At 39.3% G+C, this 16,200-nt stretch overlaps 1 protein-coding gene across 3 annotated transcripts in view; it reads right to left on the reverse strand.

Annotated features, from left to right (window-relative positions):
• grm8a (glutamate receptor, metabotropic 8a) overlaps nucleotides 1-16,200 on the reverse strand; it is a 327,721-nt gene that overhangs the window by 73,161 nt on the left and 238,360 nt on the right. The window lies entirely within an intron of this gene.

Genomic DNA, 16,200 nt, shown 5'->3' on the forward strand with positions numbered 1-16,200 from the left:
TTTGAATTTAAGTCACAATTAGGCTGTCCAGCTGCAGCCTACTGTGTCCTGGCGCTGTGCACCATGTGCAGCATGAAAAGGTCTGGACTGTAAACAATCAGGCACTGACAGACAATAACAGAAAGAGAACAAAGTAAAGAGAGTAGGTAGAGTTCAGGTGAGGGAGAGGTTGGAAAAAAAAGATGAAAGGACGTCAACTGGTAGGAAAAGAAAAATTGGGGTGAAACAACAAAAACTTCAGAGGGGTAAAAGAGAGAAAAGAAGAGATATAAAACACAGAAAAAAAAAAAAAAAACTTTGGCGAGACAGGTTTGACCGTCAGACACGGAACAGGGCACTCAGCCTGACAATGACAAATAACGCCTCTCAGTCCATTCTCACCCTGGTAGCAAAGTTACAGAAGAAAGAACATGGTCCTTCTTTACATCTCCTGAACCACTGATAATGGCATTTCCTTGTATGAGAGAAAGGTAAGAAAGTATTCAGAGAACAAAAAGTATACTTTATCCTCTCTCTGACTCATGTCACATGGCTGTGTGTTGAGGACTATTTGTGTATAGAGGAAAGCGCTTATGGTGATGACGTCTGTCCGGGTCACATTGATAACTATGTACCTTTTGATTATCGTAATGAATTCTCTCTGTTGTTTCATTACATTACCAAGAATTACCCAGGGTTCCCACACGTGTTTATGGACAAAATTTAAAAACTTTCCCATTACTTTTCAAGGACCCATAATTTAATTTCCATAATCATTAACAATCTGTAAAATGAACATTGCTCCATCTCAAAAATGCAGTACAATTAGGAGTACAAGTAGTAGTGGGGCATAGCATAGGTATGGAAACTTTGGGATTCATGACCCAACATGTTAATCCCAGGTCAGACCAAAGATTCGCGACAAGACGAAACAGTGTTAGAAGGTTGCAGAGCTGCAGTGGTTTGAACTGGCTGTCTGAGCTCAACAGAACGACGCAATGCAAGTAGTTGCCTATTGCAAGTCATCTTGTTGCAAATCTTTGGTCTGAACTGGGCTTTAAATCACACTGTCACAACATTATTTTTTTCTTATTCAAACAACATCAGATTCACACTCTATTCAAACATAATTCCATCTCGCCAGCATACATGGAGGGAGAGAAAGAACGCTGGGAGAAAATGAACAGATGTACGCATCGACACATGTTGGAGCTACGTTATGTCAAAGGCTACAGAAAATAAACTTGCCCTTGAGTTACATTAAGTGGAAGATTATCCCCGGAAAATTATTGTTACAATTACTTTCATCACACACAACAAAATTTGCTGACTTGTTTTTTTTTTTTTTAAACTTTCAAGGATTTGACTATTTCCAAGACTCTACCAGTCCTGGAAAACATGATTGTGAAATCCCATGACTTTTCCATGACCATGGGAGCTCTGATTATCGATCCACTTCATGAGGGTGGCTTCAACCACAGGTCCTTTCCCGATGCACATTTGTTTTTTGTTTCCATGACTAGCAGCCATAAGCTTTGAAGAGACTGCATTTTCCATTTGGAGAAAAAGACTTTCTTTTACTTCCCCGTCATGATTTCAATGTGCACGCATCAGCAGACTCAGGTAGCCAGCTGGAAACAGACGGGGTTACTGCGAGGCCATGTATCACAGGATTAAAGTAAAAATAACAGTAGAATTACTGTAGTTTTAAACTGTTTTTCCATATGTTGTGTATAAAAAGACCCAAAATGAACACTGTAAGCTGATGACTTATCATTTTAAGTCAATTATTTAAACAGCATTAGTATAGGAATGATTCTGTCAGCTTTTTGATCCATACAAGCAGTGGATCACTGTACTACAGTTAAATTTGACACATTTGGAAAAATACAAAATCTTGATTTTCGTACTTGTTTAAGTAGGTGTAACACTTAGCTGCTCTCTCGTGTTTTTCTTCCCTTTCTAAAGCTATGTGGCTTATCTTATTACTGCAGCTGTAATTGCAGCCATAATTAATCAATGAATTACTGCAAAGTAATGTTTAAGTTTATCAATTGGTGATATACTGTCCTCCTTGAGATGTAGCAACCATAATTTGACAGCAAGCCAAACTCCAATTCACAGAGACATCAGAGTCAGGATGTAGCATTCAAGCTCCTTTAATTATTGCCAACTCAACTTTGTGAACAAGGAGTGACACTGAAATAACAAAAAATATATTGTAATTACTGAAAGGTCTATACAAAGGGAAGGCATCTGCACAGGCATGGTTAGCTTAGCATAATTAGCATGAAAATAAGCTAGCATTAGCATTTTTACCATTAGCACTGTTAGCATTAGCATCTTTAGCATTATCGCTATTAGCATGGTGAAATCCTAGTTAAGACAATTTAGAGAATAGACCAAAAAGGAAACCAAGAGATACCACTGGAGGATTATTTTCACAATATATATTAAGTGGTTCACAGCATGAGAGCTAAATGCTTAATAGTGATAATTCAACATGGCTGAATTAAACACATGGTTACAAACAAATTTGAAATCCACTTCCTCCAACAATGAACTCAAAAAGGTCTCACAAATACTGGTTGCTGAGTTGGTAACAAAGGGATTCGAGCTTACAGTCAATGCTTTCCAAGCCGAAACAAAAGATCACCGCAGACAACCCTCTGATTGCTGGAATGGAATGATACTGAGGCCTGAGGCCTACCTAGGCTTTATAACTTCCTGTTGGTGGGACTTCCTGTTGGTAGGACTTCCTGTTGGGAAGTCTGCGCAATTCAATAAACTGCCAAAGAGGGCGCCAAAAAGAGGGAAATGCCTGAATGGCAGAACAGGAGATGAAATTAAGCATGTTTGTATTTGGTCTTCATGCTTGTGCGAATGCACAGTGCATATGAATGCACACACACACACACACACACACACACACACACACACACACACACACAAATAACCTAGTTGCAATTTATTGAGAGGGTTTTATGTAACGACTCGTTAGCATAATGAGCTAATGAAAAAAAGAGCGGAGTGGAAATAAACCTCCTTGATGCATTAAGATGGAAATCAGTGATTGATTACAACGTTCATTTTCTCTGTTTTTCATCAAAAAGTTCAAGGAATGGAACTACATAGTAAATCCAAACATCTTCAACTCATTATCTGTCTTTTTTCTCTTTAGATTTCTTCAACTCCCCCTTTTCTCATGTATTTTTGTTGTTCCTATCCTTCTCTTTTATTTCTGCCACACTCTCTCCTCCCCTTTCTCGCTCTTTCTCTTCACCCTCTGTGTGTCATTTTCTCATACTCTCTCCTTCTGTGTTCTCTCCTCTGTCTCGTTTCCCTCCCCGCTGCCTCTGCCCAGGCTTTTTTCACCCATTCCTTACAAGTAGCAGTCACCTTCAGGCAAACTGAATCAAAACCTGTCTGGGCTGAGTTGAATTAACAAGACCAGAGGCCCCTCAATCAATATGAGAATCCATAAGGAATTAATGGGGTCCTGAGAATGAAATCCAATCCACAGTTATAGACGGCTGTCGGCTGCTTTGTATGCATGTCTGTATTTGTGTGTTTGTTGTTGGTGGTGATGGTGGTGGTGTCCCTGTGGGAGGTGAGTCAGCACTGTCTCCATGCCATGTGTTCCAACCAAGCAGCTGATCTTGGACTAATTATCTCCTCTCAATCCCTTGATAACAGAGCTGTACAGTAGCTATAAGCGTGTGTGTGTGTGTGTGTGTGTGTGTGTGCGGAGAGAGATGAGGCGGACAGACAAATAATCTGAGAAAGTGAAAGTAAGAGGGACAGAGAGCAAGCCATAGAGTTTTGAGAGGAAAGATCAACTCTCTGTCTCAATGGGAAGCCTTTTAGCCCCTCTAGGATGCTGTAATGTTGCGATTGCAACAATTAACACTGATCCAACCAATCCCTGTGCACTACCAGGCACTTATGTCCGATTACCACAACTTTTCCACATGTTAAAACCAAACTCAATGACAGCAGTCCCCCGCATAATGGCAATGGCAACTAACTACGGCAATTTTTTTTATACAGCACAGTGGTTCCCAACTGGTCCAGTCACGGGGTCCAGATTTCTCCTTCGTCATTAGTTCAAGGTCCCACAGTTTAATACATTCAGCGTCATACTTGCATTTGGCCATGTCGTTAAGCTAGTTTGCCATCTCTGTCAAGTAGCTGTCGGTTAGTCAATCACTCTATAGTAGAAAATGGCACTTTGAAATAAAAGCTCTGCTCGACAAATTTACTGTACTTAAAAATAAAGTGTGTTTTTTTTTTTAAATAAACTTGACACGTTTGTGAGTCACTTGCAGTCCATTCAGAATGGGCCCAGTTGGGACCCACCAATATAGCACATTTCATTACACAGGAGCTCAAATACACTGAAAGACAACAGATAAAAGAAAGCATATATATATCACCAAATTCACTTCCTTGTTCTGGTTGTTAAGATGCAGACATGCACAACAAGAGTGTCACACATTTACCAACAAAAATTACAACTAAAGTTTGTGCAAGGCAATTCCTTGATGTTCTGCATCCTGTAAAACATTGTGGTGGAACACAAATACTTTTCTACCACAAAACACACCCAGAGAATGTCTGAAACACATAGACAAGGGAAATTACCATAAGGCTGTTTGCATCTACATCTAATGCAAGTGCTAAAAGAATCAAAATGAGTTGGGTTTAACATGCTTTGTTAGTGGTAGCGTTAGTGTAGTAGTAAAAAGGCTTTTTCTCACTGGAACAAGTTGCCTTCGATTTTTGATAAATTGCACACACACACAAAAATAGCTATTTTTGCTATTTTGATTTGTTCCCACAGTTTCATTGCTAAAATACATCTAAAACATCACAACATGCATCACATTTTTTTTAAGAAACGCTGCTGCAAAAATCCCCCAAAAAAGCCTGCAAAATCCTGGAGGGACCGGCTGTTTTTCAGCCTCACACACACGCATTCATGTCTCTGTCAGATACAACACCCTGCAACCTGTTTTTCAATCCTGCAGGAGGGTTAACGCAGCACTTACTCTGCTGCAGCACCATGTTTGTCATTCATGGTTGCACTCTCCTGCATGCTGGTGCCCAGTATAACAACATTCTCCTGAGCCACAGCGTAACTCTTTTCAGCCCGTCCAAAGATTCAAATCTGTAACAACTCGTTTTGTGGCTGCACATGTGACTTCTGTAGTCGGTTGTGCTGAGGCAAAACTCTATTGAGTTTGTGAGCACACGCGGAGTAGTGACCCAGCAGGTCATGGCTTGAGCAAAGAACCGAGACTGGAGGTCAAAAATCTATTGAGTTGTTTCCAAGCAGCAGGCAGGAAAAAAAAAGACAACTTGTTGCCCACAGTTAGCTGACGTGTTGTTTTGTGTATCACTGCTTTTAATTTGACATTTCATTAGAAAAGCAGCTGCACAAATAACAATAACCTTTGTTTATCCAGAGAAGGCATGCACCTTTGGCCGACAACCTGCTCAACATTCATGATTACACACATTCACACCTCTGTAGTCGCTGAGAGATGGGGGAGCTTTTCTCGTTAGCTTCTGAAATCCTGGCAGTGAGCCTAGTTTTCTAACCTCACACACAAATCTATATTTAATTGTCTTTATTTTCTACCAGTCGCCAACAAATCTCAGTGTAAAATAACACTGCACATGAATCTCTTGTGTGTTTTTTGATTTTGATAATGTAGAGTATTAATGTTTTTCTTCTCGCTAAAAACACACAATTAAAATCCCAATCTTTTAATGGTGTCAGGCTAAAACATGTCTAACAATACCACAGAGGGCTAAAAGTTTCTTAGAGGTTTAAAACTCTTGTCATGCCCTGGGGTTACTCCGGTAACAGCCTCAGTAATGTGATTGATGCTACTAAGCCCAGTCAAAAGCCTCTGTGCAGCAGGGTGAGATGAATACTATACTGGACCAACTGCTGTGTCTGTTGGAAACAAAAACCAATAGAGAAGTGCAGAAAGGTGAAGCTAATGCAACTAACTGAGTGGCTAACGGCCTTGATGGATCAAATGGGGAGTCAATGTACTGCTCTGTCACTAATCTCAAGGCAACCGCTGCCCAATACAATGAATGCAGATTTAACATTAAACAAAGAGTTCATCGAAGTCGACACTCGGACGTGTTTGGCACTTTAATCAAAGCAGAGCACCAATTAAAATAGTGCAGAGCCACCATTTAAGCTACAGGCTGAAATAACTTAATTGTTCTCCGTGTGGATTCAAGTATCTAAACATATATTGCCCGTCTTTTATCACACTCAGGGTCAAATGATTTTAACTGCAAACAACGAATGCAACAGCCTCTTAACTCCGACTTTTGTGTGACATCTGGTTTCTATCTCTATGGCATGATATGTTGTTGTTGCAGTTTATTAGGGGTGCCTGCTGTGCAACACAGGCATAACCTATTATTATCCCTCATACTTCTTATTCCTCTTCCGTACCAAACCTCGTCTCGCAGGGTTGCCAGCACATACACAAAAAATACAATAAAACGTATAAAATTCAGGAATGGTGTGCTTTTTTTTTCTCAGATACGCCTAGCGGTTCTTACAAAATTTGTAAAAAATAAAAAATAAAAAAAAAAACCTGCATAAAATTTCCATTCAAAGTGATTGGAGATCGTTGAGAAATCAACTTAAAATCACTCCTCTTTGAGGCCACACCTAATCGCCATAATTTGACATAGAAAAATGATTCAAATTTTAAACGGCTCACAAGACTCTTGACGTTATTGGACTTAATGGGTATAGTGATATCCAGTATGATTTTTAAGAAATGACAGTTTACATTTCATGATGTTTTTCAGATGTTTCAGATTTTATTTTTCATTTCAGCTGTACTCAGTGGTGGCAGTAGCAGGCACTCCTCAAAATTTCTTGTGAAATTTTCTAGTCTCCTTCTAATATGCAGGATATTAAGGTGGCTTTGTAGCTAAAACAACATGGACGTCATTCCTGCAGAAACAAAATGAGTACTATCTTTGATACAAGACTGAACTCCACTGAAGCTGTGTCACAGATGCTCTCCTGGGGTTAAGTGCCTCGCTTAAAGGGACAGTTCACCCCAAGTAAAACATGTAAAGATAATCTTGACAGATGTTCCTGTAGCGGTGTAAACTGACCGGTCTGAGCTCAACTCAAGCCGACTGATGGTGTCACCTGCAACTCAGCTGGTCAAATCTGTAGTATCTGTAGCCAGTATCTCACTATCACTATCCTCATTCATATATAAGAAGCAACAAATTACATTCAGCCACAAAATCAGCCTGAAAAGCTGAAAATCAGAACAGAAGTACAGAGAGTTGTTGCTTAGAGATGATACACCATCTCATCTACTTGCATTGGTGTGGACCTGCAGGTTTCTAGATCACTGCAGAACAGCGTGTTGCAAGTAGATGCTTGTTTCAACTTGTCTCGTCGCGAATCTTTGGTCTGAAGTGGACTTGAGTGTGTGGTATGGCCAAAGTGTCAAATCTTTTAGTGTGGACCAGCTTTTAGACACTGCACTGGCTACCTGTACCAGACCTCGCTTCTTGATGCTTGTTTCAACTTGTCTCGTCGCGAATCTTTGGTCTGAAGTGGACTTGAGTGTGTGGTATGGTCAAAGTGTCAAATCTTTTAGTGTGGACCAGCTTTTAGACACTGCACTGGCTACCTGTATCTTAAGACCTCGCTTCTTCCTTCTTCAGAGAATTTCTTTCATTTTATGTTGCAGCCAGATCACTGAGGTCCCCCATCGCTTTTCTTTTAAACGTTCCTTATGTGTCTCATAAAAGTACCGATGACAGTGCCTTCTGTTTTTAATGCCCATGATCTGTGGATCTCACTGCCACTGGATGTTAGGATGCTGAACTCTCTTTGTATTTCTAAAAAGGAAATTAAAGACCTTTTTAATCTAGATTTTAATTTAAAGTAATGTTATTGCCTTAATTTTAATCATTGGTCTTTACACTATTTTATCACTGGAGTTAATTTTATTTTACTTTGCTGACTTTTATTTATCTTGCACATTTTATTGTTGTAATTTTCTGTCTTCCAAAATTGTTTTATTGGTGTTTAATTTTTTTGTTGTTTCAATTTTGCTATTGTCAGAGTTGGAGATACACTATAAATATTGAGTATTTTCATGGATGGTAAACAAAATCAAAACAGAAAACTAAAAATTATATTTGACAATGCAATTTGTTTCACTATGCATTTGACAATAAAGCATATGACTTATGAGTGAACATGAAAAGGTGTGTGTTTGGCTTTGAATGTGCTTGTTGTAATCAGACAATTAGAAGTAAAATCTGTGACTATCCATTTTATGAACACCTTTGCATCAATATTTGTTTTGCCTGAAGTCTGCTTTTCTACTGGGACTCTTTAACTTCTAATATGAACGCTCACACAGGAAAGGCAATTGACTCCACTCTGCTTATAGCCATATGGCTTTTTGTCATAAAACACACACATGCAAGCACATAAACACAGACATCTGTGTATGCACACACGCATCCACATTGGCTGATTATGTGTACAATGCATATCATCCACTGCATTGCTCCCAGAGCATCAGTGAGAGTGTAGTTAACGGCTGCAATCTCTAAAACTACTTAGACGATAATACTGCATACTTCTATCTCACTGAATCACAGGAAAATAACACACTGCATTCAAGCACCAGGTAATTGGTCATGTGTGCCACATAAACTAGAAAGCAATATATATTAGTGTTTGAGAGCAGACCATTTTGAAACATCTCTATACAGTCTCAATAATCAACAAAAGGCCCTTGAGCTGGCTGCCTAATGTCCTACCATAATTACAAACCTAATTATGCTAACAGTCAATAAATAAAGCCAAACAAGGCAATTAGTAAATGCTTTCACAGTAACAAACCTTCACACATCACATGAGAGGAACTAAAATCAAGCATTCTAGCATCAAACACAAGCCAACACATGTATGCTTGAAAAGTAGCACATGTTTATTATATTGATCATTTTGACTGTGAAAACATGACAACACTGGAGTATATATATTTAGTGCCTTACGGTCTATGGCAAACTCGGTTTCTCTATATTATCTATACACGAATCTGGCGACAGCTTTGTGTGTTCCGCCATCTTGCTGCGGTGCCATTACTGACAGTGACAGAGGCAAAAGTTGTTGTCTTTCTAAATATTCTCAGCTAACTGATAACAAACCCTGGCATTAAATGTAGGCATTATGGTTGTCTGCAAAAGAACACTTAGAACACTTGGTGGTCAAAGGAGACAAAGAGACAGAGAGAAATAGAGTGTGTGTGTGTGTGTGTGTGTGTGTGTGTGATGGCTGCGCGTGACAGTGAGGCTTTAGCGACTGAAGCACAGAGTATGAGGTTTAATTTGTTTACCTCCTTTACTTCCTTGTGTTCATCTATAGCCTGGGTCTTCAAAAGCCAGTCTGTGATCCCTAGGAGCTCCTCAGAGTTACTGAAGGAGGGCTGCCAAATTATTGTGTGATAATTCAAGTTTTTAATTAATTTTTCTCTTTCTTTCAAAAAATTATAATATACTTGAAAATACACATCAACATGAATCCAATACATTATAAGCAAAGACAAAATTTGCCTTTTCATTAAAAAAGTAGACTACATTAATGACATGTTAACTGACATAAATCCTTGTGCAATCATGTTAGCTAGCTAACACTATAGCACTGTGCAGCACTTATCCATAACACTGAGCTGAACTCGCTAGCTACAGCTATGTACCATTGAAACATATTGTCCAATTAGCTGTATTATTCCAAATGTATGGACATTCTTGTGAGCCACAATAGATCTTTTTGCAACTTTATGAGCAAAAGACTCTGAGGGAGAGGCTAACGCACTTAGCCAAGCTACAACTGCTGCTGACTTAGCAGCCACGAATAATCAGAGCATTATCTCAAGTGCAACTCAGTTTCATACATATATGTGGCAGGGGGTCCCTGCTCCATCTTTCTTTGACCTAAGGGGCCCTTGGCCTGAAAATATTGAAGAGCCCTGGTCCATAGTAATGATCTGCATATTCATAATTTCAGGTGTAACTGCTGCTGTTCTGGTGATATTTCTAGTTAGTGATTGAACTTTCCAACATCTTGCCAAAGAGAGAGAGAGGCTACTTCAGTTAAAAAAGTTGTGTTAATGATGTGTTAATGATGGTTACAAGCTGCTTTAGTTTAAAAGACACACTTGAACTTGGATTGCTAATTAAGAGCAACTCTAAATTCAACTGAAATACTAAAATTTCTTTTATTAAGGGCAGAACTGAAGGGTTTCAAATGGTCCCAGAATAATATCAATTTGAATACTTTATCTTGACCTTTTACAACAGGACCTACACATGTCACATTACTTATTGCAATCATTATTCCTGACCAGAGTTGTGATCTCATTAAATAGAGCAAACATGTGTTGCTCATGTTTCTCAACAAGCCAGCATCTATTTCCATCGTTTCAGTATTTGCGCACACGTGTTATGTCTGTGCACGCTTCCATTCTGAGAAAAAGTACAACAAAGTGTTACACTTTGAGCCATAGATCAACGTGTCATGAGATAATGAGTTTCTCTATGCTGTGAAACCCGATGTGAAACGACACGATGCATCATTAATCAGCATATCGCAAGAAAATGCAATCCTGCCCTGAGACAGTTAAACGACTGGTGCTGTTATGAGTGGTGCTAACTGGGAAAACACTACTGTCTCTGTTTCCTGGGATTGCGTCAGGTGTTGTAACCGGAGCAAGGGGTGTGTTTGTGTGTGCGTGGGTGTGTGTGTGAAGAGTGCAGTACTATAGAGCTTTTATTGGATCTGTCTGCTCATTGTCTGCAGCCAGTAAGAGCTTGTCACATCAATGAAGTGGCCACAAATCTATTCATTTCATCTCAGCACATAATGTGTGCAAGTAGGTGCGAAAAAAAGACATCTTTAACTGAGTCTTTAATACGTGGATATAATATATTAAGTGTGGTGCAGTCTTTCCTTAGTGTGAGTGCCTGTGTGAAAACAAGCCAAGTGAAAGAGATAAGCGAGGATAAAGGTCGAGATGGATGTGGAGACAAAGATACAGAGAGGGACGGAGACGGATGGACAAAATGTTTGTGTATTAATATGCACCCTGCCTGACATTACACTCTATTCTATTTTCCATCCAGCAGCTGCCAAATTAAATTCAGCCTTTCTGCTCGGTGTTAATGACATCGGAGACCACAGGCAGCTTGGTTTGGTTGGCTGCTTGGTAAAAAAGGATTTGCACTGAAAAAAAAAAAAAAAGAAGAAGAAGACTTGAAACACTCTGAGAGACAGAAGTACAGATGAAAAGTAACTTTCATGTCTCATAAGAAGATCTGTTAACCAAAAGCTCCATTGAGGACGCAATCATCTCCATATCTGCCTCCCAGACATTTTTAGATTTTGTTGTTGATTGTTTGTTCGTGTTGTATAGACATGCAGGCCGGGTGCTGTGATCTTTTTGTAGCGCTGTATAAAGGCATTACTCATCTTAGGTCTGTTTATTAAAAGCCACAGGCATGGCAGAAACTTTGTTCAAACAAATTATTTCATGATTAAAGTTTTGTTTGAAATTGAGATAATCCGCCGTTTGAAGATCGTGACACCTGCTATTACAAACTGAGGGGTTGCAGAAAAATTTAACCTTTAAAGCCTCCAGTAGACAAAAGATAAGAGTATTACAGTGGGGACCCGCTACTTTAAAGAGGTCTTTGAAGATGAAGTCATGGTAGTAGTTTTCATCATTATCATTATTCATAATTGACAGTGCATTTTGAAACAGACCCCTTCAAATATCTCTTAAACTACATGAGTTTCCACTTGAATCATCTAACCTGGCACTTGAACATCAATACAGAGGTGGGGGTGCTATGACTCAACGCTGGTAAGAACATCAGTATTACAGGAGATAACAACAATCCAAATATAACCTTACGAGTAGAGGAGCATAAGAGCTGACATCTGACTCAGTGTAAAGTCTTGAAGATAAACACAGAGCAGCCAAAAGATTCCCTTTGACCTCATTAAAGAGACAAATAAATGCTTTTCTTAGCCATTATTTGCCTTTTGAGGAACAGCAGAGTGTTTGATGCTGATTTGATGGATTTTAGGAACTATTAGTGTGACAAATGTTAGACAGTGGAATAACTTGGAGAAAGGCAAAGTTATTCATAAAAAGTGTCAAATGCAAATGAAACAAAAGGCTGTTGAGGATTTATTTTTTTTCTAATATAATAAAACTGTTGGGGTGGCAAAAATAATACTTATCTTAATGTGCAAACTTCCAAATAAAGTAAATAAATGGAATTTGTTATTATAACATAGTAATCATCTTTTTAAGTTCCCCCAAGGACCAATTGTATCTGTTATTGCCAAAATATTCACACATGAGATCTTGGTGAATGAATTATTTAAGCTGAAAATCTTTACTGACGTACACTGTATAATTTGTTGAGAACAAAATGACCTAACAACAGTCAGTGGAAACCAAAACCATCAACCCACTGGACTCAAAGTCACACCGAAAATCTAAGTAAAAAATTGTCCTGGGGGATCTCCTCCCAGACCTGAATCAGGGCACCAGTGAGCTCCTGGACAGTCTGTGGCGGTACTTGAAGGCGTCAGATGCACCAATACTTAACGCCCCATAGGTGCTCTATTGGACTGAGGTCAGAGGAAAGAGAGCGCTCGACAACTCTCCAAGGATATGCCTCCCCAGACCATCACTGACCCACAGCCAAACCAGTCATGCTGGATGATGTTACAGGCAGCATAACGTTCACCACTCTGTCTCTAGACTCTTTCACACCTGTCACATGTGCTCAGTGTGAGCCTGCTCTCATCTGTGAAGAGAACGGGTGCCAGGCCCTCATGCCACCCTCATAGAGTCTGTTTCTGACAGTTTGGTCAGAAACATGCACACCAGGAGCCTGCTGGAGGTCTGATACTTGATATCCATCAAGATTAACTGACTTGGTGTTATACTGTGACCATAAAGTGTTCTCTTAATTATTTTTGAGTAGTGTATAAAACATGGCTAAGTTATTTCAGTGTGTGCATCAGTACTTTTTGGACATTTTCAGCACATTTTAACATTATTGTGATAACACAGATAACAGTGATAATTTATAATTGTGATATGAAATTTTGATCATCTCTTACAGCCACATAGGTTGCATGTTCCTACCCTCTTAATACAACCAAAAGGAGTGTTTCCTAAATTAGTGCCCCAACCAGAGGACAACACAATACCTATGTATATGACTGTTAAAGGTCCCAGTTTGGAACACATGGTGAAAGCCCATGAAAAGGTCACAGTTGCACCAAAACAACGTGGTTAGATTTAAGCAACCATACTCCTTGATTAGGTTTCGAAAAAGATGGTTCGGCTTAAAGTAGGTGCATCCGTTGCTGAAGTATCTCATGCCAGGTTCACACTACACAACATTTTTGTCCATTCCGACAGTCACTATGTCAGATTAGGCGATTATGGAGTCATAAAATTGTGCTGTGACTTGGCCGACAGACATGACAGACTACACAATGGTCCATGACCAATCATCCCTTGTCGTCTTTCACGACGTGCGTGATGTTATCAGGTTATTCTATCCTATTTTTATTATTATTACATTATTTCAGTCACTGTGGCTGTTCATGTTTTAACCCATCCACGTCCCACCCCTTCTGTCCTGAGAGGACTGTTGCTCTTTATAATTGCTCCAGTAATAATTACTACAGCCACTTGACGTGTCTGCCTAACAATAAACATTAATATTGATCGTAATTTCCTCCTGTAAAAACGACCTATGTTGTAGTATTTTGGAGCAGGAGAGTCTCATTTTTGCATATATCCATCTACACATGATTTTTGTAAGAGTGCATTCATATTTTCAACAATTGCCTCTGGTATTTTTTTGATCTTGAGGTGGTTATGCATGTTTTGATTGATTCCCTGCCTGACTTACAGCTAATGGTTCAGGCCTGAGTTGTATGAAAGTACAAAAAAAAAAAAAAAAAGAAGAAGAAAAAGAAAATTGCTGTGAGGCAGCTGTCTTTCAAGTGTTCGTTATGGGAGTTCCTCACAAGAATTTGAAACTTTAATGCATGAACAAAGTCCCTTTACAAACTTGCATTACCACACAACAACAATGTAACTTTGATAAAGCCACAAAGCAAACAAAATGTCCACGAGAACAAAGATTTAAGGCTGTGTAGGTTGCTTTTTAAACTGTAAGTTAAAAAACCTTGTATTAATTATCTACTACTTCCTGTTATGTATCAATCTACATGCTACATGCTTCAGGAAATGGTTGGATGTGATGTTCAGAAATGTAATAAATATGCAAAACATTATGATGGTCCTTTAACCTTAAAACATCTTATCACATTCAAACCTGAGAGCCTCCCACTACAACCAGTCTGACAGTGTTTGCACTGTAAGATAAGTCCTTTGCTAAAAGGTATGTTGACTGTTGTAGCTGGTGATCAATGTTCAAGTCACAAACCTGTGTCTCTTGCAGGATTCAAATGACCATTTTTCCTTCTGCCCTGTAAATATTTGTTTACACTTGACAAAATAGGTTAATACTGTAGTTAGTAACTTATAAAAATAGTTTTTGTCATATTTGCTCAAACTGTCACTATATTCAGAAAGTGGAACATGAGAGAGATAATGTGTGGAGAAAAAAATCAGGTTCTCTCTCCTCCTCCTTGTAGCGCTCCTAATGGCATTTGCAAGAATCCACTGCACATGAACAAAAACAACCAGTCAGAGCCAACTAGGCAGCACTATGAATAAAGATTCTGTTACTGCATTGCCTGTTTCTCACCTTAAATGTTTTCAGAAACATATTTTGGTGTACTGTTTAGCTGTTAAAGGATAACATTTGTGACCCAGCCGCCATGTTGGCAAGAGTCGAGCCAAAATCAAGTACCACACACCTGCTGGAGCAAACTGTCTCATTATACAGCTAAACAGTACACTAAAGCCCCATTTCCATCAAACTCTTTCAGTATAGTACCTTTGGGACCAAAAGTAACCCTTCAGAGATGGTACCTAGACCTTAAGCGTTTCCACTGCAAAAAGTATCCTTAAATGTGGGCGGGGTTGTTGTCACTCTCTGCACCGTCCAGCACTCACTGTATTTCCTACTTGATCAGTTGGCACCTCGTTTATTGTCCAAAGAACGGGGCTGCACGCCGACATTTACAGAACAAAATAAAATAGGCTGCAGTGAGAGTCTTTGTGCATTTAGTCCTTCTAAGGCAAGCACAGGGGTTTAGTGTTGCCATAACGCACAGGAATGGCGCACTACAATGCTTGTTTTGTCTTGTCTTGTTAAGGATTGGGTTATATTCAGTTTACATAACCTGGCCAAAATTAATATATATTAACTCTTGAAGATCCACTCATTACTAAAAGTGTATGTCATATAAAAACAAAAGTGATGGTCAAAGTTGCCATATTGAAATTTAAGGTGTGCTGATGGATTCACGTCATCACCTCGTGCAATGAGTAACATAACAAGTAAACGTTCCACCTTAAAAGTTGCCGGCAGTCGGCCCAGTGAAATAAGTTATTTTTTCTCAGACTCCAGCTGCTGCGAGAGGCGGCAAAACATCCTTTCATTTTATAGTTACAGTTTACCAATAAAACTCTCCACGGTATGAACAGTGGTTACATGAGCCTGTCCATCCGCTATTGACCAATCAACAGACTGCAGTGTTCACAACTCCACCTTTTAGTACCAGATCTGTGTGCTAGGTACCCCAACAGAGGGGGGACCAAAAATGGGGACGGTACAGAACGGTTCCATTGGTACCGAACTGAACTGAACCATACTGCTTGGTGGAAACAGGGCTTAAGATATGTTTCTTAAAACATGTGAAACAAGTTAAAGGCATTTCAGTAACAGAATCTTGATTCATATTCTACAGCCTCTACAGCTGTGTCAGAGACTTCTTGGCTCACTAGAAGAAGGAGGAATATGACTTTTTTCACACACTAGCTCATGTACCACTGTGTGAATATTGTGGCAGTCTCAGCAAATATGACAAAAAGTTATTTTTCTAAAAGTTACCAACTGTAGCTGTAACAGCAGTCATGCTGTAAATATCTTCACTATCAATGTTCGACACTGACATGAGAAACTTGTAGG

Source organism: Epinephelus moara, chromosome 23 (genome assembly GCF_006386435.1).
Source record: "Epinephelus moara isolate mb chromosome 23, YSFRI_EMoa_1.0, whole genome shotgun sequence".
In the NCBI taxonomy this organism is placed as follows: domain Eukaryota; kingdom Metazoa; phylum Chordata; class Actinopteri; order Perciformes; family Serranidae; genus Epinephelus; species Epinephelus moara.